Source organism: Anas platyrhynchos, chromosome 2 (genome assembly GCF_047663525.1).
Source record: "Anas platyrhynchos isolate ZD024472 breed Pekin duck chromosome 2, IASCAAS_PekinDuck_T2T, whole genome shotgun sequence".
NCBI classification, from domain to species: domain Eukaryota; kingdom Metazoa; phylum Chordata; class Aves; order Anseriformes; family Anatidae; genus Anas; species Anas platyrhynchos.
In genome coordinates, this window is record NC_092588.1 from 118,256,471 (window position 1) to 118,281,414 (window position 24,944).

Here is a 24,944-nt window from a genome sequence, read left to right on the forward strand (position 1 = left end):
ATGGTTAAATATATCTAAAGAAAATTTTCTTCTTTTATCCAAATAACACGGGAGCTGTAGATAAAGGTAAATCAGTGGAAACGGTGGATAATTCCTGATTCTAATTATATTTTGAGGAATCAGGAAAAATGAGGCATAGGTGGTGGAGATATATGTGGTTGTATCCAAGCTGTACAGGGCAGGGTGTTATGGGGAGGGGATTCAAAGGAAGTTTCTTCCTGCTTCTCACAAGCCCAGCACAGCAGTGTCCTCAGTGGTGTCTCCCTTCACATTCCTCTTCCATCTCTTTTCCATGAGGTGGTAAATTGTCTTTAACAGCACAAAACTCACACCTGTGGTTTTGTGGTGGATTAAAAATCAGCCCAAGATGGGTGACTTCAGCTGTGCCATGCTGGTGGCAATTTCTCCTCCCAAATGTGCTGAAGTGATGATGCAGTCTGTCCCATCCACTGCTTTATCAATAAACAGTGATGGAGAACTACAAACACTAAAACAAGTGAAGTACACAAGCAGAAGGAAAGCCAAGAATACCTGAAATTGGGCTCCTCTTTTTTTTTTTTTTTCTTGTCTTTAGCTGTAACTGAGTACTCGTGGCAAGCAAACGCATACTTGCCTTTCAAACTCAGTTAAATCTGTGGTTGTGATGGTGGCTTTCACAATTTCACCACAGATTGAGTTGGTTGGTAGAAAGAGTACACCCTCCTTCATGCTGCTGGAGACCCCCATCCGTTTCTTTATTCTGCCCTGGGTTTCAAAGTGCCTGAGTATTCGAGTATGGGTTTGTTCTGTATTTCTAACAAAACAAAACAAAAAATCTTGTCCCCTGCAGTTAACTTTGCAAACAACAAAAACAAGAGAGAGAGGTACCACCCAGAAGAAGGGAAGCCTCAGCATCAACATGGCCTAATTCTTTGGTTTCCTGTTAAGAAATCTGCAAGAAGAATTAGCAGTTAGGAAGCTGATTGGATCTGATCTGTCTGCAGGATTAACCTGAGGCTGCTGTTGACTTGATTGAATGGCTCCATTGCTGGACATCAGTGGTGTTTGCAGAATTCATTTTCCTTTTGCTTTTTAAATCACGCCTGAGCTGATTTTGCAATGCTGTCTCACAAAGTAAAGAGGGAAGAACCTGAGAAACTTTGAGAGATATTCCAGCCCTGCCCTTCATCCTCCTTTGCTGTGTGCATGTAGAACAGTCACCTCCCCAGGCACAAGCAATAGCGAGTGGATGAACCTTCAAGACATGTCTTAGTTAACTCAGAGAAGTTTTAGCGGGGTGAGGAAATGGGGGAACAGAAGAATGAAGCTATTATAGGCACACACACTGCAATTAAAATTTTTGAGCTGCACAAGGCTGAAAAAACTTTCTAGCATATAAAGCAGGTTTCTGTGAGAAAAATCCATGTTCCTACTTCCTCTAATGAGCAGAGATGCATCCAGTTTGCCCTTTCCCTCCACTTTTCCTTGAATGTTTCCATCCATGAACCAGAGTAAGAATGCAGTATCCCCTCTTCACATGCACAGAGAAGAGTGAAAGCCTCCAGGTCTGGCAAGGACCTAAAATGTCTGAACAAGGATATTATTTAAGCAGAAAAATAAAATAATATTAATTAAAAAAAAAAAAGACAAGAGGAGAATGAAGAACCCTGTTATCAAATAACTTAGACCTCAGCACTTAGTCTGCGTAATGCTAAGCACAGAGAAGTTAGCTGTTGTTCGCTGCTGCATTTGGACTTTTAAGATATGTGAAAATCATGTCTCACAACCTTCAGAGCAGAAGCAGAGCAGCTATTTTGGGTAGGGAACATTATGCTGGTGTTGGTTTTGTGCGGTGCAAACAGGTAACCATATCCTGAGAGAGGAATCATCGTGTTCAGAATGTATTTATTTTGTACTGTGAGGCTCTTTAAACATGCAGTGTTTATTTATCCCTTAAACTGCTAGTGCATCTCTCCTTCCCAGCTAAAAATTGTCCATGTGACATTGTCATTTAGCACTTCCAACAGAGTTGGTAATACAGTACATCTGTCATGAACAGGATTACGATTTGGTTTCACACCTCACTTACCTCTTAAATCTTTAACAATAACAAAATCACAAACTGTAGGCAGCATACAAAAGTATTTATGTTTTCTAACCAGTCAGGATATTTCAGGGCTTCCTAAAATCTCAGCATGAGAGCAAGAGCCCTGTCAAGAGATAATAAGGAACCCATCTTGAATTAATTCTGATCTAATCAAATATGATTTGATCTGATCTAATCTAATCTCATGTCTACCCAACCAGTAGGACTTCATTATGCTATCTGCAGGCCCGATGCTCACACAATGGCTTGGGAAGTTACTCCTTGCTTCAGCCATGTGTCTTTTGATAGCCGTGCTGGTTAGTCTTTGGTTGCTGGCTTCAGGGATTATACTATGAATCAGGGAGGCAGATTGCACTGATACGGGTACGAAGAAGTTGCATTGTGTTTAGAAGCAGCAGATCTAGTTCTTTTAGGTGCTCCTTTCCATTGTAGAGAGCTGATGCAAAGTAATTTTAACAGTAACAGCTGGTCTAGTCTAAGGAAAATAGCAAGAAGGAGGCAATACTGATACTAGCTCAGGAAGAAAGAAGGGATAAGCTTCTGGCCACATCAATATTTTGCTTTTTGTTTTTAAGTTTGTTATTGCCAGTTGTTTTTATTGCTCTAGTAAAAAGTATGGCTTCAAAACAGCTGTGGCTGTTGCATTCTTCTGCAGTTTCCCTGTTTCTTCCACTCTGAAGCATTGTCAAGCCACTAGGGAGTGATGTCAGGTCCCTGGGGAGACTGACAGAGCTGTGGGGCAACTGTCTTTGTAGTCGAGGTGGGGCAGGTTCTGGGTATGTGCCAGGTGGACACCATGACATGGACCACATGTATGCTGCAAGGCTACCAGAGGCATCTGGAGAAACTGTGGTTTGGGCACATGCTGTGAGCAGGGAAGGCTGGCTGCTGCTGTTGTGCGAGGACTCCTGACTCCAGCAGTGCCAAGGTGCAGTAGCATGACAGAGGAGAATCACAAGTGTGAAGTGTTTTAACATCACACGCCAGCAACTTTTGCCAGAAAAAATACTCTTGATTAGAAGTGTGATTTTTTTCAACAGCATACTACCAAATGTCCTTTGTGGATGCAGTTATGCTAAGGAAAAAGTAATAGCTTTGGCCACTATAGCTTATTTTATTCTTTTTGAGGAGCGCGTAGGTATGCCATATCTTACATAGCTGGTACAAAGCACACAGGGCTTAAGGGGAAACCTCTTCTGTAAGCAGATTTGCCAGCATTTGGATCCTGCATTAACAGTGCTTCGTGACTCAGTAGTCTACCTTGCATGCAGGAGATAGTGCCCAGCAGGGAACCACAGTGCTGGCACTTAGTGGATTGCATGCTAGCCTCTTCTCAGTGGGCTTTGCAAGACCATCAGCTACAGAGATAGAAGAGAAGGGATTTTGCCTCCTACTGAGAGGCTGTCAGAGCAAAATGAAACTACATGAATGCTTTTTTCCTCTGCAGTAGACAGGCTGCATGAAAAAGGAGTCTCAAAGGCAAGGGGTAATGGGACCAGTTACCTGCTCTATGTGAAATGTTCGTCCTGTTGAGCAGCGTAACAAAACACTTCAGTGAGGATTAGTTGAAAGGCTTTGGGCAGAATTCTCTTCTTCTATGTGTTTTCTGTATAAGAGATAAAGGATGCGTCTGTCCTGCTCACAGGTCAGGACTCTGTTATACCAGAAAACCGACAGATTCAAACCAGAAAGGTGTTCCTCATCTCAGAGAATTTGTGGTCTAACAGCTGGGCAAGAAGCTCTGAATGGAGACCCAGTTTTGCCAAGTGGTCAGAAACTGAGAGATTTCTGTTCAGTGCCTACTCACCTAATGAAGAATAGTGGGTTGGAAACGGTGGTGTTGCCAGTTGGTGTGCTTTTCTGGAAATGCATCTCATCGAAGTGCAGAGCTGAGAGAAGAGCAATGAGGACGAGTGCAGAGGAATTCATTAACCTGATCTCGTTAAGGCACAAACTGTGGCAGCAAAAGGGGACAAGCGTCAGGGGAGATGGTCACATCTCCATTGTGGGGTGGTCTCAAATCCCTTTTGGACATGTCTCTGGCATTTGATGTGGTATAAATGTACCTTTGTGCTGAGTGTGGGGAGGGAAGATGACTCTTGAATAAGAACTGTCACCTTTGGCATGGAAACCTGGCCATGAAACCCATCATTGAAAGTGCAAATTACAGAAGGGACAGCTGAAACTCTAGTCTGAAGAAGGCTGCATATCTGCAAGGCTGTGAGCAGGTCATGTGGAGCACCAGAAGAGCTGCACAAGCACCTGCATGGCAGGACTGCAGTACTGCAAGTCCAGCGAGCTGCTCCTGATCTCACCTCTCCTGGCCATAACCCCCTGAGATCTGATTCTTCTGGCTTTGCACTCTGTGTGATCATTAACACTGCTGCCAAGAGCTTGGTTAGTGGGTGTAAAATGCTACCAATTAGTAAGGCATCATTTTACCACCACTTCACACCACTTTGAAACAGGAGTGTGGGTTATGGAGCAGTCAAGAACCAAGCCTGGGTGTTCAGTTCATTAAAGAATGAGTTGCTGTGTGAACAGGAAATAACAAGGGTATTCCACCCGTGCTGGACCTGCACAAACTTCCTGAGCTTGAGCCAGAAGGGTTAGGAGAAAAGGAGAGAAATAAAATAGGGAAAAAAAAATATTCATTGCCAGCAGAATAAGAGCAGAGAGTGAATTTTACTTCCCATTTTCCTGCTCCTTTGCAAAGCTTCAGGCAACACCCTTCTCTAATATATTTAAAATAATTTGTGTAGATATTATTGTAGATATATATGCACACACAAACGTGTATGTAGGTATGTGTGGGGAGAGAGCAAGCTAACACTCTTCTCAGTATGTTTTCCAGGGCAATTCTGTTTGAAAGACAAATTGTTTTGCCCTTTCATGTGGGTTCTCATGCTGTTTGCATGCATCTTGCATGCAGAAGGTAGGTACTTAATTTTTTCCTAGTTTAGTTTGGTTTTGGGTACTTTTTTTTTAAAAAAAAAAAAAAAAAAAAGGTTTGCTTTGCCGTAGGCCCTGAAAACAATAATAAAAAAATACTCTGGCAGTTGCTTCCATGTGGCTTGCCAAAGGGGTGTTAAGAAATTTTCCTGGTTGTTCTGTATGTGTGAGCTGCAAAGAGGTGATAAATTGCTGAAGGAAATTAAAGTGGGGGGTGGAAGCTAAAGTTTTGTACTCTTCTGATTTAGGCAGCCTTGGATTACAAACTGCTGGTTGTGTTGGAAATCAAAAGGTTATTTGCTCTTGCTGACTTACCCAGGAGTGCGGCAAAGACAGATTAATACATAAAAACATAAAAACGTCATAAAAATACATAAAAACATCACGCAGCCTCTGGTGCTCTCTGTGCTTGGTGCTCAGGTGCTGCTAAAAGAAAGCACGGTACAGCAGATAGGAGCAGCTGAAGTGGTAATCGTAGTACTTTGGACAAGCAGTCATATCTTGTGGAGATTGCCACGGCTTTATGCCACCCTCCTCTTGCTGCAGCGTGGAGGCACCAAGAACCCCTCAGGAGCCCCACAGCTCTTGCTGGGCAGCAGTGAAAGCGGTTTTATCAGCCCGAGAGTTATTTCTGGGACTCTTTTATGGCCAGGTAGCCACTGGTGCCTCTCGGTAAGAAAAGTTTTGCTGTGAGTGGGAACTCGTGGATGGCAGGGAACTGGTCACAGCTCAGTTATTTCACTTTATCTTACAGTGCCCTCAGTGCACCCCTTGTTTCCAAAATGAAAATCCTGTCATTTATGCAGTCATCTGTGGTGCTGTTTCATGGGTCCTCACAAAGGTGTTTTTTTTTTTTTCCCCTCTCCCCTTCACCCAAGTCCTCAGCTGTTGATGTTTTACCTTCAGTAGCAGCATCTGAATGGTCTTAACGCTGTGCCTTTGCTAGAGCAAAGACATTTCAGAGTTTCTGCAGTGCCTTCAGAAGGAAGAGAGGTCAGTGGGGACACCGAGACATGGGGCTGTGGCAGACATAACCCCCTGTTTCTCAGCAGCCTGCGAGGACACCTGGCCGGCTGGGACGAGTGCTCAGGGCAGCGTGTGGCTGCACCGCAGGTCAGGGCCTTCCGGCCTTAGCTACGCTGCCTTGCCTCAAACCTGCCCAAAGTGTGCTTCAAACCTGCCCAAAGCATGCTTCAAACCCAGCCCTGGTGCTCAGCTGAGAGCCAGGAGGTGAGAGAGCTGCCAGCAGCCCCACACCGTGTTGCGCAGACCGCTGCCGCCCTGCCCGGCTCCCCGGGGAGGCTTCTCTCAGGTCAAGGCCAGTGCCTGCGGCCGCAGTTCACAGTTCAGCCCCTTTCTGCGACCTGTTTTTCTCTGCCCTCGGTTGTGTAACCTGGGAGCTGGTGAGGTACAAGCCGGCATCCTGCTGCCCGCTTTTGGGGTGTTGGTGGGGGCAGCAAGGTGGGGGCAGCGTCACCTACAGCCTTCAGCATGCCTCAGGTGTCAGTAACTCTCTTCATCCTGCCTTACGCAGGTTTTCCTAGCCTTGCTGCCACTGGCAGGACCGTGGTGGAGAGGGATGAGCCTGCTGAGGTTATCTTAATGCAGTGATGCGAAGGGGCAGGGGTTTCCCCGGCTGATATCCAGACTAGAGCTGCAATGCTGATGTCCCACGACTGCCACTTCCTTGTGAGACTATCACTGCTGAAAGGAACCATCCTTTTTCATCGTTTGCAAGGCTGTGAAAACACACACATGCACAAACACGTATCCGGGAAGAGGCTGGGGTGAGATGCTAACGCTCACCTTCCTGCAGACGTGTGCGGAGCAGAGGTGCTGGCTCAGCCTGTGCTGCCTGCCGTGGGGTACAGCAACGCAGCCACCAGCCCCTGCTGCCCAGGGGGTCCCAGCTCCTTTGGGCCAGGTCCAGGCTAGAAAGGTGCAGAGATGGTGAAGGAAGAGGAGGAGGATTGCATCCGCCCTTTTTCTCTTGTTCGCCTTGACCCCATGAAACACCCCAAAGTGAGACTGCCTGGTAAGGAGTGGGCTGAATGCCAGGGGGCCAGGAGCAACCTGTGCTGAGGCTAGACACCAACACATAGGAAGGTATCTTCTTCATCCATCCCTCCAGGAAACAGGAATTAACTTGGGGGAATCTCTTTTCAGCCTGTCTGCCAAAATCCCTTTGTTAAACTAAATATTGCCCTATGACAAAGAAAAGGCGAGTGTGCAGAACTATTCAAAGCAGCAATGGCAGAAGATTAAAACTGAAAGTAACAGCATGCTGCCCTCAGATCTGCATCACTGGCTGTTCGCTTCCGAACCATGGGCCCCCTTGCAATGCTGGCAGTGTGGGGAGGATCAGGTGGGAACAAGTGGGAGTTTTGGGGTGTACAGGCACAATGCCATGCACAGTGCTGGATCTGGGCATGGGATATCTCAGAGTGTCTGTAGAGACTGGTTCTGTCCTGAAACACGGAAAAAGAAGAGTGAAAAAAATGTTGTCCCATCAGATGACGCCTGGTCAACCAGCATGAGTTGTGAATACGTGCGGTAACCGGTCTGCTGACACGACAGAGTTTTGCTTGCCAGCAAATATACCCGAAAGCTCAGGTTTCTCTCACAGCGTAATTTATCTATCAGTCACGAATAGCAAACTGATATAGCCAAAATTAAGTTGTTCCCTCGAAGACAGAAGGAAGGGAAGCTTTGTTTTCTTAATAATTTATCACAAATACTGCACTCTGCCCTTGCACAATGCAGCGTAAACTCACTTGTAATTTGTGCTAGAGGGGGAAAGTCAGCTCCGTGTCTCTGCTTCACTGTAAACTTTTGGTGGAAATCCTTTCTGTGCATTGATCCCATGTTTTTTATGCATTAGTGAGCATTCATAACATCAACGTTAATACGGAATGAGCTTATATTGATTTGTTATATTAGATACTAAAAAGCAGTCACGAGACTGCGATTTGCTAGTGTTATCTCAACACCTTGCATGGAGCTGCAAGGATGGCTTGGTGACATATCATCCTTGACACATGACACATAGAGGCCATGCTTCAATCAACACACCATGCCTTCGGGCAGCGTGGTGTTGCAGCCTCTGCAGGGGAAAGCCACTGCCTGTGAAACCGCCTCCCTTGCAACTAGTGGTGATGGCAGTGCTACGGGGACTGCGGGAAGCAACGAACCAAGCCTGGTATTCAAAAATCGAATACAGCAAAATACAGCAGGTTTCCTGCATGATTATTGATGTTTCATTATCTGCAGACAAGTCTAAGCAAGTCAGAATCTGCTTTTGTTTTAATTATTTATTCTGCAAGTGGTTTGAGGTGTAATAATCCTAGTAGCTCTATCAGCCCTAGGTCTGGGCATAAACCTATCATAATTTGTGTCATTTCATCTCAATTCTGATGTTAATCACTTTGTTTACTTGAATTCTAGTTACCTTGATTTACTTGAGCACGGTATGCCCATGTGATGTACCTTAAACCAAGTGGTGGTAGTGAGCAAATACTAATGGGGTGATGTTATAATTAATAAAATTATTCGAGGTGCTAAAAAAAGCTATATTACTATTATTTGCTTAGAAGTGGGGTCAGGCTGTTTTCATAAGCAGTAGCTGAATCTGGTTTTGCTGCAAGCAGAACCTGACTTTATCTGTCCATTGGCAAAGAAATGGCAAATTTCATTGCTGACCCACACACCTCTCTTACAAGGAGAAGGCGAAGTTGACAAAACTTTCCTGATGGTGTGACTTCTTGTCAGCCGAGCAGGAGATGCTGGTGGAGGTGCTTCTTCATGCAAATGAGACTGCAAGCCCAAGCTCCTCTTCCTCCTACGGAGGAGGTAATGCATGGCCGTGAGCTGGAGGTGCCTGTCTCATGAAGCGAGCGCTGACTTTTGGCCGTGTCAATGGTAACGAAGGGTTACAGAAATGCTGAAACTCAAAAACACAAACACAAATATCAGACCTCCAGCCCTCCCACGGGGTATTTCTAATTGTCAAGTGAATGGATGAGAAGTGTCATGATAAATGTCATGTATCTTGTGGGTTGTTACACAACAGTGATGGGGGGGTGCAGAAAGGAGAAAGTAAAGCGCTGTGAGAAAGCCAGGGCTGCTCGTCTCTACTTGGGAAAATAACAAGCCTTTCATTAGGAATGCCTCTAATAAATGTTGCCTGAATGTGTAGGGAGGCATGGCTGGTCCCAAACGTGCTGGGTGACTATCAGGGCTTTGCACCCTCTAACTCTTGCCCGTCGTGACCTTGTCTGGGTGTAGCGACAAACAAGCAAGAAGCAGGGCATGGGGCTCCCCACGCTCGGGGAGCTACAGCTCTGTAGGCGCAGGCAAGCTTTGATTTTGTTTGGTGACTGCGGTAAATGGCAGCAGTTTTGCTAACGCTGCACTCTGCTGCCTACCTGGCGTGGGAGTTACCATGGGCTAGCGCCGAAATTTGCAGTGTCATGGGTAGTAGTGAGTATGCGCTCTTCAAAGCCCTGCCTACCAAGGAAACTTTCAATGGTTTGACTTAAAACAAGTTTCATACTGAGGAAAATACTGTACAAGCACTTGGTTTCAGTTTAAACACAGTTTATTTTAATGTCATCTCAGGGGAGGGGGAAAGGTGTTTTTTTGTTGGTGGTGGTGGTTTTTGTTTGTTTGTTTTTTAACCGAAATAAGTGAAACCAAATAAAGGGTGTTTGTCTACCGGCAATGTGCTGGAGTAATTTCAGGCCCTGCAGTGAGACCCAAGCAAATTTTTCTGGAGTAGTTTCTGAGTTTCAGCTGGTGGCTGTCTGCCTTTACCCCTGCCAGCACCTCTAGCCCGGGGACAGGTAGGGCAGCTCTGGGTGCTGCTGCACCAAACTACTGCAGCTGCTCATCGGGGCCCTCCATGAGTACAGAGACATTGATTTCAGGTAAATCCTGTCTGTCAGTGTGCTCAGAGGTGAGTCCCAGACACCCTGTGATATAAGAGTGTATTTTTCCTCTGGGGCAAGAGCTGCAGCTGGATTCATCAGGAGGACTGGGATGTGAGGGCCTTCCTCAGGTGGGCTGCATGGGGGATTCACCGCCAGGTGAGATGCCTCATCTCTTGCCACATTGGGTGATAACGATGCCATTGACACCCACTCCAGCTCTAACCTGATCACCTCTTCTGGGTCCAGCTGGCTCTTTGAAGATACCTCCTCTCCCAGCTTGCTCTTCTCCTCAGTTCCCCTGTGGTGGTATGTGCTAGAGCCTCGGGCTGGGTGCTGGGGGTGAAGGGTCTCTGGTGGGACACTGGTCTGGGGAGGGACAGAAAGGAGCTCTGCATCTCCTGGGAAGTGGCTTGCTTCTCTTGGTACTTCAGGCTGAGGTAGACCACAAAGTTTGAAGGATTTGGTGCTGGATAGCAGGTGAAGTGGTCAGGCTACCAGAATCTCCCTCAGGCAAGAAAGATGTCCCCCAGTGGCCATGGGGGTGTCCAGTAAGGCAGAGAGTCATGTGAGTTAGGGCTGGAGGACAGAGCTGAAACGCGAGGGTGTGTAAGGTGTGCTGGAATAGATGCCTCTGTTATCATCTGTTCCTCGCTGCATAATTGAAGTCTGTGACTTTCCAGCTGGAGGTCTGAATTTTCTATAGGCCTTGGAGAACATCTCCCATGAGAAGGAGGAGGAGATGCCTCCAGGCCAGTCCTCCGATGCCTGTAGCCATTCGTGTCCTGTTGGAGGTGTTCATCAGTGTGGTGCTGCAGTTCCCTGCTGTCCTGATGGCTCTGTTATCCAGAAGGATGAGTCTACAAACCACTGTGTAACAGACAAGCGGCTGGAATTAAAACAAGGAAGGAGAGGGTTTGTGATCCCCTGCCTCTGTCATGTGGTGTTACTGTGGTGGGAAATCCCATAGGGAGAGAGGCTGTAGGGTTGGGGAGCAGGGCACAGTCATCCTGCTGCTTTCTGAGGGCGTTTATCCATGCTCTGCACTGGTTCTTGCTCACAGGTTCAGAGCCTGCCCTCGTTCACGCCTCCCCTTCACTTTGCAAACAGCAAAGCTGAGACAATGACGATAGCCACTAAGAGAGGAAGGACCAAGTACAATGTTAATATTGCCAACCTGCTGCATGAGGAATGAACCATGCTTGTATGTAAGTATGCACTTGTGAGAAAATCCACAAACTCTTTCCTCACGTGTGATGATCCTTTTTCCCATGTATAGCATTACTTTAGCTTTGTTTTGTTACTTCACGCATAAAAACATAAATTAGTGGATGTACAAAATGTCAAACAGCAAAGTAAAATCAGCAGCTGAACTAAAGACCTCCACCTTGAGTGGAGGTCTGGTCTTCCAAACTTTGACCCTGCATTTTTTTAATGTACACTTCTTAATGTATGTTTTAATGTAACATCTTAAGACTTTCTCAATGTATTTGGACTTATTCCATAATACATACAGTAACTGCTTTTCAGTGAGGTCCTGGGTATGTGAAAGATTCAAAAAATATAAGGCCTTTCATCGATGGCAACTTTTAAAAAATAAAAGCTGGATTATGACTTGAAGGAGATAAAAGGCCATGAAACAGGTATTTTTACTTCAGCAAAAGAGAAGATTTTTAGCTTCTAAATATGCAGAGACACTATATCAACTATCACAAATGTGTGCTGGTGATGCAGCCAACAACACTTAATTATCAGTTCTACAGGAAAATTAGGTGAGAAAATTACTTGTCTTTTTATATTTATTTTATTTATAAAATCCCAAAGATGATGACAATTCTCTCACTACAGCATGTTAGACATAGATGGCTTGTCTGTCTTATTTTTCTCCCTTGGTGATACAGATTGATAAATTCCTGCAGTGTGCACAATTTAATTTGCGTTACTCTTTTACAAATTTGTACTGTGCCATTTTGAAGACAGCTGTTCTGGTAGAGATGATGCAGTCTCATCTTGTGTGTTGTCTTAGAAATGTTTGAGATGGGGGGAAGGAAAGCTATCTGGTCCACTGTATTGACCCCCTCTGCAATGTGTGGGGTCATTGTTGTATGTTGATATCGATGTGCTTCTTGCTTTCTTCCTCTAGAAATTAATTGGGGTCTTAAGCAAAATCGAGGCATGAACATGCTGGTCTTACTTGCAAAAGAGAGAAGGCAGAGAAAGGGATCCCAGAGGTACTGCAAGCCTGTTTTGCTGCTGAGCGTTCTGTACCATGAAACCACAGCCCCATGGAGCACAAGAACAACAGGAGGTGCTTGCTGCTTTCAGGATTAAATCTAAATTTGACTGATGCTATTTCACCCCTTTGCGATTACTTTTAATACATGATTAGTTTCTTGTCCCAGATGAGGCTTTAATTCCTTCAAGCCAATATATCCTACACCAACAGTGGCTGTCCGTTCACTGGTGGTAAGGGGGAGGATGCCCATGGAAGTGTGTGGTATTTCAAGGAAAGCAGATCACAAACTACATCCTTTAGAGAGTAGCTTTGTTTGTCCCCTGTGTGAAATACAAATCTGCTGAGGCTGAGCAGGAACATAGCATTCCCAGGGTGGAAACTGAAGTGGTTTAGAAAATGTTAGCATGTCAGTTAGAAGGAACATGTTAATTTTCCCTTGATTGCCATCAGGTGCCAAACCATTAAGGGCATATCTGGTGGTTAAAACTGGAAGAGGTGAGAGAAAGAGGGAGAGGGGCAAATCTGGTAAGGGAGGAAGCAGAAGAAAGCCAAGCATAAGCAATCTTCTCTCCAGGGTGCTCAAGCAGGCTCATTCATGAGCCAAGGTTGTTTCTTGATCATTTCTTAAACAACATGCAAGCAGTAGTCTGGCTGTTGGATTTGGTACTGGTGCTAGCACTGCTGTGCCCAGTCTATTTCTGTGTTTTCTAAGAGTGCACATGCCATTGCAGCCAAAGAAATCTTGCTCTCCAAGGATTCATATCTAGTGGTGTCTAATAAAAGGCCCAGCGAAGAGAGATTTCTGCAAGATTTATTTTCCCCAGGGAAATTAACCGCTGTATACCACAGTACATGTGGCATAAGGCTGCCTGTCCATGGGAACAGTGAATCCAGCCCGATTCAGCAGAATACTGGAAGTGATGTTGTGATAAATGGGACTTAAGAAGAGGTCTGAAGTTGTGCATGGCATAAATGAATCAAAGCCATTTGCCAAATTTGTGCACAGACTAATGTGAAATGGAGATTTGTATTGTGACTCAAAGCTAGTTTTATCTTAGACAAGCACCAGATCAAAAAGTGGCAGTGAACGTGATTTCCAGATTAATTCCATTTGTTTTAGGTGTGCGTTACACTGTCTTTTCATCTGCTGGGCATCATGTGGAAATGAGAAAAGGTAGGCATACCTTGATATGCAAGACCAAGTGCACAATCAACATAGCAAAGTGAGTCTTCTGTCTATTATCTTTTATATGGCTGTTATTAGATCATCCTGCTCTGGGCACAGAATACAGTAGCCATATAATTTATAGTGGACAGCTAGGAAATTGTCAAACAATCAGCCAGATTTCTTTTCACAGCTGATCATGTACAGATTTGATTATGCTCTAAGTGTTCCTATACTCGTATATCTTGCAGTCTAGGAAGGAAAGCACTGACACTTGCTGCTACCATGGAAGTGTTGAGTTCTTTTCTTAAAGCTAAGTCATAGTAGATAGTCCTAGAAGATTTTAACTTCTAAAAAGCAAGTCTCCTCAGGGTTTTTAAATCATTTGCTTCTTAGTTACTTTGAAAGTTTCCTTACTTGAAGAAGGAAAAAAAAAAAACTGGTAAGTCAATTTTCTAAATAGCAATACTTCTGGAAAACAGAAAAACAGAGACCTGCTGGGTGTTGTTCTACGTTCTCAGACATCACTGTGTTTCTGTTGGAGGCTCAGAAATTGGTGTGCAAATACCCAATACCCTTTTGTATTAAAGCCATTAAGGTCAATAAACATTTCTCTTTAAACAGCAATGCTCCCAGATGGGAGAGCTGAAAGTCCAGCCTGCTTATCTCTTTTCGAACTGGTGAATCCTTATTACCCTCTGAAAAACTGGAATGTAAATCAATCTCATCTGTAGCTATTTCATCCTTTGACAGTGTGGTTAGGGCTCATTTGTTTTCTCTCCCTTTACTGCCCAACAAATTCAAACACACTCGTGTTCACCCTCTCACATGGTCATACTAGAATCTTTTTTTATTATTATTGTTGATGTTTTACTAATATTTATCTAATATTTCTAGTATTTGCACTAATTTTCTTTTTCTCCACTTCACAGTTGGCACAGAAAACTACAGAACCACCACAGTGAACAAGAGTGACAAAGCACGGAGCTCCTGCTCCCACCGGGGTCAGTAACCACCAGGGTCCTCTTGGTTGGTGCCAACTGAACCAAAAGGAAGAATCAGCAAGATGATAACTTCAACGAAATGGAGGGCAGAGCTCTGGGTGGTGGTGTCCTGGCCTTACTCATAACTGTACCCTTCCTGTCACCTATTAATAAGCAGGTTTGGTTTGTTTGTCCTTGTGCCATATTTTGGTTTGGTAACAATAGTCTGGGTGATGGTAGAAACGCTTCAAATGCTGGCAACGTACATCTCACTATAAGAGGTAGAACTATGCTTGTATTATTATTTATTTATTTATTATTATTTATTATCATTGTCAATTAAGATTCAGAACCAAATCACCACATTTGATGGGAAATCCTCCTCTGGCTTCCAAGGGTATTGAAACTTTGTGCTGTTTTAGTGGCTCTCCAGGGAAGGTTTCAGTCTATTTCCAGGCATGATGCATTCCAGTTGGTTTAGCAGTAAGCTGGCAGTGGTGGATCTTTTAAAACACACGTTGCAGGAAAGAGCAAAGGACTGTAGTGCGAGAAATTGAGGTTTTGTGCTAAGTGTGAAAAGTGGAAATTTGTCTCTGCATTCAAGGAAGATGTGGCCTGTTGGGTAGAGCAGAAACAGAGCCAGGGCAGATTTCTGCATTTAATTTCTGGCTTTGTTATTGTCTGTGGTGAGACTTCATGTGTGCTCCCACCTCCTATTTTTAAGATGAAGTCTTTACTTGCTAAAACGGTGAAAACCAATGGCTCTGCAAGAGCTTTGGCTGATAGACACAGACAAAACTTGTGGTGTCTTCTGTCACCCATAGCAAACTGTAACTAACCTTCTTTCAAGTCACTCAGTTGAATTACTAAATGCCTAATTTAAAGAAACAAGTTTTAAGCTAATTTTTAATGTAACAACCTTTAAAAATATTGGGACCTATCCCCATACTTGCCCTTCCTCCTGATTCTTTTTCTTGCTAGAATGCAGTGCAAGGAGGTAAAAGAAGAAGAGGCTGTGCCACCTCTCTCCTTCCTCACCCTGCAGCCAGCAGAAAAGGCATAAACAAAGCACCGGTGTGCTCTGACTCTCAGGGACCTCCTGTGCCTGGCTGCCTTACGCCTGTGTGACAACTTCAGGACAAACCAGAAATCCAAAGAGAGGTGGCTGAGGAGAATTCTTTGTACAGATTTTTTTCCATGTTTGACAAAATTTGAAAACGGGTTTTTTGGCAGGGAAATGTAGTTTAAATTTTGGGAAGCTTTTTTTTTTTCTTAATCATAAGGGGAATCTACAGAAGAAATACTTCCAAAGAATGTTGTTTAAGACTACATTAATGAATTTGCTGAAAGAGAAATATGGTTTTGTACAAGATGTTTTGCGGGTGAAAAATAATACATTGCATAGGACTTTCTCCAGTTTGTAGTCATTGCGAGAACTTTCTCTGGAGTCAGCTCACTACTGGCTAGCACCATACAACAGAAGTTTTTGACAGGAAATTGGTGTCAAGTGCTGGCATTTTGCAACTGACATTCACTTTCCCCTGGTGTAAATGACGCTGCGAGACAAGAGGACCCAACCCTAGTGAAGCCCAACGAGTGTAACCACAGTACCTCACTGGGGCTGCTTGGCTCTGGCCCAAGGTGATGGCTGACACAGGTGTGTGATTTGGGGGATTCAAACCTCAGGGAAAAAAAAAATTATGAAGATACATCGGCACGTGCACTGCTGGATCTGTCTGAGGGTACTTCCATCCTCTCTGACAACATCACACTTGCCATGCTGCAAGCAAGGAACTCTTTGAGCATTCCCTGCATTGCAGGAATGTGCCTGATATCCTCATCCAGATGGATTTTACCTGGGCTGTTCCAGGCCATCTTCCATCTCCACAGCACTTGGTTGCAATGCATTATCACCATTTCCTCAATTATCGCACTTATTGTCTTTCTGCAAGTGAACGGTGAGGCAGTTTGTTAGGCGATGTGAAATATATTACCATCAATATTTCTTCTTGCACTGTCAAATCTTGTGCCTGATGCTTTTCCTTTTTCTGTCGTGCTCTCACTGCTACAACTCCAGCACCTCTGCCTTGTTAATCACAAATCAGGAGTGCCAGTGAGGGAAAGGTTCATGTGCAAACACACACACACCTTTTATTGCCACACAGTCACAAGAAACAATAGTTTATTCCTGTTATTAACATCTGATTACAATTTGTTTGTTTTTTCTATTACTGCAAAAATAATATCCAGAATTGGAGAAGCTGTACTTCTGTTTTGAAGAGAGAAAGCAAGTGTTGGAAGTGATGCTTTGTGACGATGGAGAGTTTACTCAGCTTCAAGGTTTGTTTTTCAGATCTCATGGGAAAGGGATATTGGCACTCAGATTGTCCAATTCCAGGAGAACATCCTCAGTTAAAAGGACATCAAGGACTGCCTTTAATCCACAGGCTAAAACTTAAGTAAGCAGAGGCTAATGTCTCTTTACTGGTTTAATTAACAACAATTACTTGTCTAAAGATAAGGTATTTCCAGTTAAAAGCCATCTCCTTCAACTCCAGATCAGCTGAGAATAGTTCAAATTAGTTTTAGGGTAGGGTCAAAGACCAGAATTTTAGGGGTTTGAAGTTTTTTAACTGGGCAGATCAACACATATCTGCCAGGGGAGAATCCACATCTGGGTGCAAAAAGGGAGGCTGGCATTTCCATCTGCATGAGAGGGGATTGTTGGGGGGGTTTAAACAAACGACTTAATGAGGTGCCACCGAAGCACACATCTGTCTACTCTGGAGTATCTGAAGTCTGAGCAAGCAGCTCATTTTAGTGTCACCGACAGGGGTGTGGAGGTGGAATAAACCAAAATGCAGCCTAGTAGAGCAGTGCCTGATGGGCTCTGGTGGGATGGTATGGACCTTTGCAACCAGGGGAAGAGGAACATTTAGAAAACAAATGGAAACATGCAAGAAAAAAACAAAACAAAAAAAAAAGAGCAGAGTTTTGGTGCAAGCTTTCTGCTGGCAAGGTGGTCCTCCTGCTGAGGTGGTGCTAGTGGGGCTGCCTGGGAGAGGCTTGTGGAGATCTCCATTGAGCAGCAGAAGGGGAAGGACTCGTTTCAAAAAGGTGTAAATATTTGATCAGATTTTTTTTTTTTCAACAGGAGGCAGCTCTCACAGTGCCACTCCACCCCAGGACACAGCAAGCAAGAAATGACCACTGGCATTGCTCCTCAGTCTGCGCTAGCAGAAGGCTCCCAGCTGGAAGCCCACCCTGGCATGTCTGTGTGGTCATTGGACTACACACAGCCAGGGGAGGTTTGGAGGGACAGAACTAAGTCCCATGGCTGCACCTGCAACTCTCCTTGCCACACAGGGCAGGGAGACAGGAACCTGGTCCTCCCTGGGACACTAACCAGCCTCCTCACCGTGCTCTGGTGGCCCAAGGTTCACAGAGATTTCTACCTGCTGCAGGAGGTTTTTCTGGAGACAGTTCTTCAAGAAGTGATCTTGAAACCTCAGGCAAAGTTCCTGATGACCTGAATAGTGTGAACCAAGCAGAGCAGGGATGAGCGCTATGGCTCTTACCCACTAAGATTTGGACATCTCTAGTTTATTGGCTTACTTAGAGCCCAAAGTGTTGGTTGAGGGCTCATCCTACTTCTTGATAAGGACTTGGGTCCAGTGCTTAGAAAATCCTGAGGCACATAGCTCCCATCACCTTAGGATTTGGTGAAAGTAGTTTCTGAAATTTGTTGCTGCATCATCTTGAGGATTTACATGCTCAATTCTCCCCCTGCTCCCCTTCTTGGTAGCACTGCTTACATTGTGTGCTGCCTGATGGGTCAGGGAAGAGGCTCTCCTGTGACACCAAAGTCAGGGTTTGCAGGGTCACAAGGCCCCTGTGGAAACATCTTGCAGAGGTGAGGGAGTGCACAGGTTGGTATCGGAAAGTTGCGGTCATTCATGGCCCATCGCCCTGGAGAAACCCTCACCCAGGCTGGCTGTGATGCTTAGCCTACATGCACGTGATCCCAGGGAAATATTTAGGGAGTCAAGGGCCTAAGGGCTTTAGACCTATGCCCTTGTCCCCTTTCCTGATCGTGTATTTTTGTGCTATAAGAACTTCATAAAACAGCCTTGCAGAAGTTTCTTGGCCTGTTGTCTATTTCTGCCTGTTTTCATCTCCTCCCCAGTTGCATTAGGCAAAGCCATAGACAAATGACCACAAGCAAAAATGGCAGGGTGCAGGTCTGTGGCCACCTCCTGCCACCACTGGCCTGCTCTCTGGAGTAACCACAGGATGAATTTACTCCCTGAGTGCAAACTGCAGGGGTTGTGCCAGGGATGTTGAGATGTGATGACGTAGTTTTATGTGCAGAGCTGAGCTTGCAGTGCGGGCAGGCAGGGCGCTGATAAATGTGTGTGTGTGGCAAAAAGAAAAATTGGAGCCTCTTTCCCCTTCTAGTTTTGTGTTGGCCTTGACCATTCTCTGATGCTGTTCAGTGAAAGCCGGGTGCTGGGCAGGAAAGCAGCAGCTGAATACTCCAACAAGTGGCTTGTTAGTGAGGAATGTCCTGCGGTAAGTATGGAGCAGCCTTGTCACTTCTCAGCCAACCCTCTGAGGACAATAAGGAAGGAGGACAAAATGAGTGCAGCCCTCCTGGGCCTCCCCTTAAGAGTTTAAAAGCAAAATATTGATTTTGAGTTACCCTGCTTCAACTCAGCTTCACTCTCCTGATATTTTTATTCCCTTGTAGATTTCTGACTCCATTTGTTTTTTAAAGAAATCACTGGTGAAATTGTGGTGTGTCCATGTAACATTCCTGCGCCTAAAAATATGGTCAATTGACACCTTGAAGGTTTCCAGGCAACTCTAACCATTTGTGACATCTTTAGCTGCATCTCCAGTATGTTCAAAACAGATGAAGTGAATGAATTGATTTTAGCTGTATAAAACCCTTGATAAAAATCTCTTTGTGGCCATCCAGTTAGTCTCTTGATGATTTGTAGAGTATTTGCTTATGCCATGAATTTGATCCTTCCCACCTCTCCGCTTGTTTTTCAGCGAGCTTTGCCGTGGTCTCCCTGCTCTGCACTGCAGCCTCCTTCCCCGGGGTCAGGGCAAGAGCCAGAGCCAGACAATGCCATACCGACTGCTGCAGCATCACCAGGTTGGACCTGAAGCACTACGTATGCCACAACACACCATCCAAACAGCAACTGATGGTAGAGAGAAAAAACAAGCAACTTTGCTAGGTGTTTTGAGTTACTGCAACCCTCAGTCTGCCCCATAAAATCAGCAGAATTGCAGAATCCAATTCAAAGCCCCAGCAAAGTCAAAATGATCCTTTGACTGGCTTGAGGAGACAGCCGATAGAGCAAAACAACCCAAACCTTTCCCTTTGTCCCCAGAAAACGTTTGAACGTTTGCATGTAATGAAACATTCAATAGGCCAGGAATAAATTAAGTGCAGAATCTCTACTCCTTTAATAAAATAATCTGCTAAACTGACACTTGTGTGTGGTCCAAACGAATTCCTTTTGAAGACATATGGTCTTTTCACTGTGTCCTGTTTTGGCTCAAGTTCCATTACGTTAACAGACATATAAATTGTTGATGGGCCTGATCATTCTGGGGGATATGTTTTTTCTGGAAGGTTCCTATGAGTATTTCCAACCCTGGAGATTCAGGCTTGTCCAAGCACAGCTGCAACATGACAAACAATAATTTTGGTTTCTCAGTTCCCCTTGACAAAAATGGAGGACTGAATAGAGATGAGAGCCTGTTGGATGTGGTGCTGACAGGGCTGCAGTGCTCATAATAGCATATACTTCAGAAGTATAAGGTACTCTTGGTTAGAGATTACCTGAAACCAGGAAAAACAGAGGACACTTCTGCTGTAAGTAAGGGAGGAGGAAGCAGGGTGTGAGTGGAACAGCAACGTCTGTCTTTGGCCAAGTGTTTAAGACATGCTGAAGAGTTATGCCCACATCTGGCATCCTTGGTTGACCAAACTGGTAGCAACCAATTATTATTATTATTAGCCACTAATGGCAAGTTTCTGTGGAAGTAGAGGTGGGTAAAGACTCAGCCCCACCTTGTCCTGTGTTGAATAAGAAATAGAGTATTGAATAAGGAGGTATGTGTAAGTACTGCTTTTTTCCCTACAAGACCTCCCTTTTTGTCTTTTGAGTAATGTGATGATAAGGCTAAGAGTGTAACCTATAGAAAGGCAGAGGAACATACGTATTCTATGGGTAGCTATATCAACATGAAAAAGCCACCTCTTCTTCCCTGCTTGTCTCATCCATGTTGCTGTTCCTGACTTGTGCACAAGTAGGTAAGAGAGGAATGGCAGCAGCATGTGGATACAATATCTGATCTACTCTGCATTGCAGATGAAGGCCGGATTCTCCACAGTGTCATGGTACCAAAGGCCTGCAGGCTACTCTTGCCCCATTACCTCTAGGGCCTGCCCCGCGTTTCTGGCTGTGTGTGTGGCTTCCTGTGGAGCTGCTCTGAGTTGCACTTGTTGGGAGCCTTGTCTGCAGCCGGCAGCATGCTGAAAATCATCAAGTTGTCTCATTTTGCAGCATAAGCTTGTTTTAAAAAGCTGTGGTCGTGTCAGCAAGCGCAGCCTGTCACGTTCCCCCCACCCTCCTGCTGAAACTGCGGCCTGCCCCATGCTGACCACCCAGCAGAGGCAGCCAGGGGGAAAAGGGTTTTTGAGGAAGGGCCCAGCACTCCTGTAGCAGTGACGGGGAGGCCTGGGGTCCCCCACAGGGCCACAGTTGTCAGAAGACAAGAAGCAGCCACCTCAGCCCAACACTGCAGGCCTGGCGGAGTTTGAGAGCGGGCATGCAAGTCTGAAGGGCTGCTGGAGTTGTGTGTGTTGGGGTTTGTATTGGGGGGTGCTGTCAAGCTGTGCCAGTTGACTTCTGAGGCTTTTCTTTCTCTAAGCAAGCCAAAGCCAATGAGGCAGATTTGCTGCTTCCCACCCCTTTTGCTGGCACTAGGAGAGTGGGGGAAGAGGGATGGGGATGAGGAGCACGAGCACCCTGGAAGGCTTCCTCCCCATTTACTGCATGGAGGAGCCTCTCCAGAGCATCCCTGAGGGTGAGGATGGGCAAGCAACCTTTCGGCCTGCCAAAAACAGGGCAGAGGTGGATCAAGGCAGTTACACCTGTGGTAAAAATCAGGATTTAACAAACTCACAGGAAGACATTTCTCGGCTAACTTGCCCTGCCTGCGAAGATACCAATCTCTGTGGGCTATGAAGTCCGCAACATGAAAAATAGTTGACAAAGTAATTTCAGAGCTGGCTGTGGTTTTCCTAGTCAGGCACTAACATAGCAAGTAACCCAACCCTTTGCTTCTCAAACATAGTAGCTACTCAAAGGCATTTATTCTGAGAAGAAAAAAATGTTATTCCAAGCTATAGAAATCCAGATGGGAGGAGAGTTAATTTGAATTTACACACAAGACAACACAACCCATAGATGTTAAGGAGAAGATAAGAAAACAACTCCTGCATTTTCTTTTTCTAAGTAAATTTATTTTCTTTTCCTAAGTAAATTACATGATCCAGTTGTCAGCACCAGAGGCAGAAGCCTCTTGATACAGCTGATGCAAGGAGAGCCAGAGAAATACCAGGAAATGGCCGAGAAGTAGCTGCCCATGTCCTTTAGCATGGCTCATGGCCTTCGGCAAGGCTGTGCTTGAAGATGCCTCCCGTGGGCTGCTCCCAGCCCGGCACCATCTCAGCTTGACCTCACCTAGACCCAAACACACAAGTGGCAGCTGTGGTGGATCTCTGCCAGCCTCACCTGAGTCACCGTGTCAGCCAGTCCCATGGCTGCTGAGAGATATGACAGGGAGGGAACCTTGTCATAGTATTTTGTGTGTGTGTTTAGTCACTGGTTTATTTTCCTGTGAATGATAGTAACAGTTCAGCCTACAAAGCTGATGTAATTGTGAAACTTTTTTTTCAGCTGTCACAGTTCAAATGTCCCTACGTGGATGTTTTAAAGCAGACCGCCTTAATGGCAATTTGGCTATGCCCAATACCTTTACGTAATCTTTTTCTTTAACTGTTTTTTTTTTTTTTTTTTTTTTTTTTTAATAATGTTATTACACTCAAAATTCTTTGAAAGCTTCTTACTGCAAACATTGTTTCCACTTCTCATATTTTTGTAACTGAGCTGCCCACATCAGGAAAATCTCCATTTATCTCCCTGTGCCTTAAAATGCCACAGTGGTTTGGGAGCTGCCAACAGAGCAGACCACCCTTCTGCAGATCTGGTCTTAAGGTTCTCAGGAACTGCGCCAAGAGCACGGTGGTCTCTGGTTGCCGATCTGGGCACTGCTTCCCAACTCAGATTTCTTCTGAACAAGTTGGTGGGTTGACATTTCACTGAGTCAGGTGCCCATGGACCCATCTGACAGCAGTACGACTACACACCTGTGCCCAATCTGGGTCATCTTCGCACATCTCTGCCCATGCCAAGCACAGTGTCCAGCCCTCAGTGGCCATGCCCCAACCTGGCTGGCCAGGAAGGGCTTGAGGGGGTGTCTGCGAAACCAGCAGAGGAAGTTTCTGCCCCACAGCTCTTTGTTCCTGTTCCCATAAGACTGCTTGTCAGCTCCGTTGTGCTGGTGCAGCTGCGGGTGAGGCTACACGCTAAACCCAGTCACCGAAGTGACCGGGGTTAAAAGTGCAGTCTTTTGGGAGGGGGTAGTTATTAACCTGAGTTACCTGCTGGGCTCAATTCACAGCACAGGCTTCCAGGCGTTCATATGGACTGGTACAGGCCCCGTCACTTTCAAGATGCAATCGGACAGGGTGCTGCAGCATCTCGTCCAGGCTCCCTTTCCCACCACAGGCTGGTCATGACCTGATCATCTTTTGAGGTCCCTTCCAACCTGGGCTGTTCTATAATTTCTATGAACTGGAGATTTCATGGTCTGGTGTTGTCAATAAAGCCGATGTCTTGTGGAAATACAGTCGGAGGCTTTTTGCTTCTTCACACGGCAGCTTTCTGTACCTGGCACACTGTGCTTGGACCACAGGCCTTTCACACGATGCAGAACCACTCTCTTTTATGTGCTTCATATTCTTCATCTGAGCTACACGTATCAGTTTGACTCCTTGCTCCCATGGGACAGGATTTTATTGGCTTGCAGATTGCATTTGCTCTTACACAGATTTCTTGCATGCAAATCAAGAAGTTGAGAGGAAGACAATGTAATGAATATGCTAAGCATGGAAAAGTGGTATATCGTTATGGTTACGTTACAGTGCATTTAAAGCAGGAAACCATCCAACACGAATACCCCAAAAAGCAGCAGTTCTGCATCAAAACATAGGAACAAAGATGTGAGTTTGCAGAATTTAAAGTTCTACTGAAAGGAAATGACTGTGGCTTCAAATATTTACTGAAAACAAGTGGCTGTAATCTATGAACTGTTAAAAAGAAGAAAAAAAAAAAAAGTAATTGTCCATATTTTGAACATTTCTCCCTTGTTACAGGTTCCTACTTTGGGATGTGGAGAAAGGCACTGTTATTTGGCCAGGTGGGAGGACACAGGGAGTTTGAAATTTCAAAATAAAAATGTGAGAAAGGTTAGAAAAAAGGGAGTGTTTAACAACTGAGTCAAGTCAGTGGATAAAGGCATAATGGCAGAGGCTTAGCCACTTGGTCAATGCCACATTTCCACCTTTCTCACTGCCAAGCCTGGAAAATCAAACAATGTGAGTCTATCCCCCTCTCTATTCATCACTGCACCCTTGGACTATAGTTTGCCTGGAATATCCTCCAGAGGGAACTGGTGTGATTTATCTCAGCTCGTCCCCCTTTAAATAATGAGGCAGCCATAACCAGAGGAACCTGCTGGTTCTGTCTGATGGTTTTCCTGCTTTACCAAGTACAGGAGCAAGAGGGCCCAGGGCTTCTGTTCCAACACCCTTGTTGGTGTGATGCTCTGAGCATCCCTCCTGGGGGAACCTAAGGAAGAGCCAAGCTCGTAACTGGTCTCTGGGGGAGATGGGCAGCACCCTGCTGAGCCCATGCTGCTCAGTGCCTGGGTGTGGATCTCCAGGGAAGCCTCTGCTCTGAGGCTGAGGACTGTTTCTGGTCATGTTGGACCTCAGCGCTTCTGAAGAGCCTCTGGGGAATGATGGGTCTGGCCTTGCTGACTTGGCAGGTGTCACTGCCTTTTCTCCTGTCTTAGTGCTTTCTTTTCTCTTCTCCCAGCCTTCCAGGGGAGCAAAAGGAAAAGGAAAGGAGGGCTGTTAAATACCACATCCCCTAAGATAGCTTCCATTTTAAGCTTTCTCTGGCATCAGTGGTAGAACAGTTCTCTACAACATGGTGTATCTCACCAAGAAAATTCATTAAAATAAAATTATACAAACAAACATTAAAATCACTTAAAAGGCAATGAAATTGAATGGAACTTAGAAAAAGTAGCTGCCCAGCCCTTTGTTCACTTCAGCCTCTCAAACAGAGGTGAGGCACAGATTACTGCTTTCTCTCTCTCTCTTTTTTTAATCATTCTCCTCAACACACTCGCATTCATTTTTTGTTCCTGTGAAGCTGGATCT

General features: G+C 45.2%; 1 long non-coding RNA gene across 5 annotated transcripts in view; it reads left to right on the forward strand.

The window, feature by feature from the left end:
• LOC110354584 (uncharacterized) overlaps positions 1-19,865 on the forward strand; it is a 42,557-nt gene extending 22,692 nt beyond the window's left edge. The window contains exons 1-5 of one of the 5 annotated variants that reach the window (XR_011806928.1): positions 10,047-10,094; positions 10,183-10,272; positions 11,027-11,171; positions 12,107-12,271; positions 14,297-14,647. This is a non-coding gene — a long non-coding RNA (uncharacterized lncRNA). Of the gene's footprint in view, positions 1-10,046; positions 10,095-10,128; positions 10,273-11,026; positions 11,172-12,106; positions 12,272-14,296; positions 14,648-16,700; positions 16,807-17,501; positions 18,920-19,405 lie in introns of those variants that run through there. The other 4 variants (XR_011806931.1, XR_011806927.1, XR_011806929.1 and 1 more) reach the window with 4 other exon arrangements.
• The last annotated feature ends 5,079 nt before the right edge of the window (positions 19,866-24,944 follow it).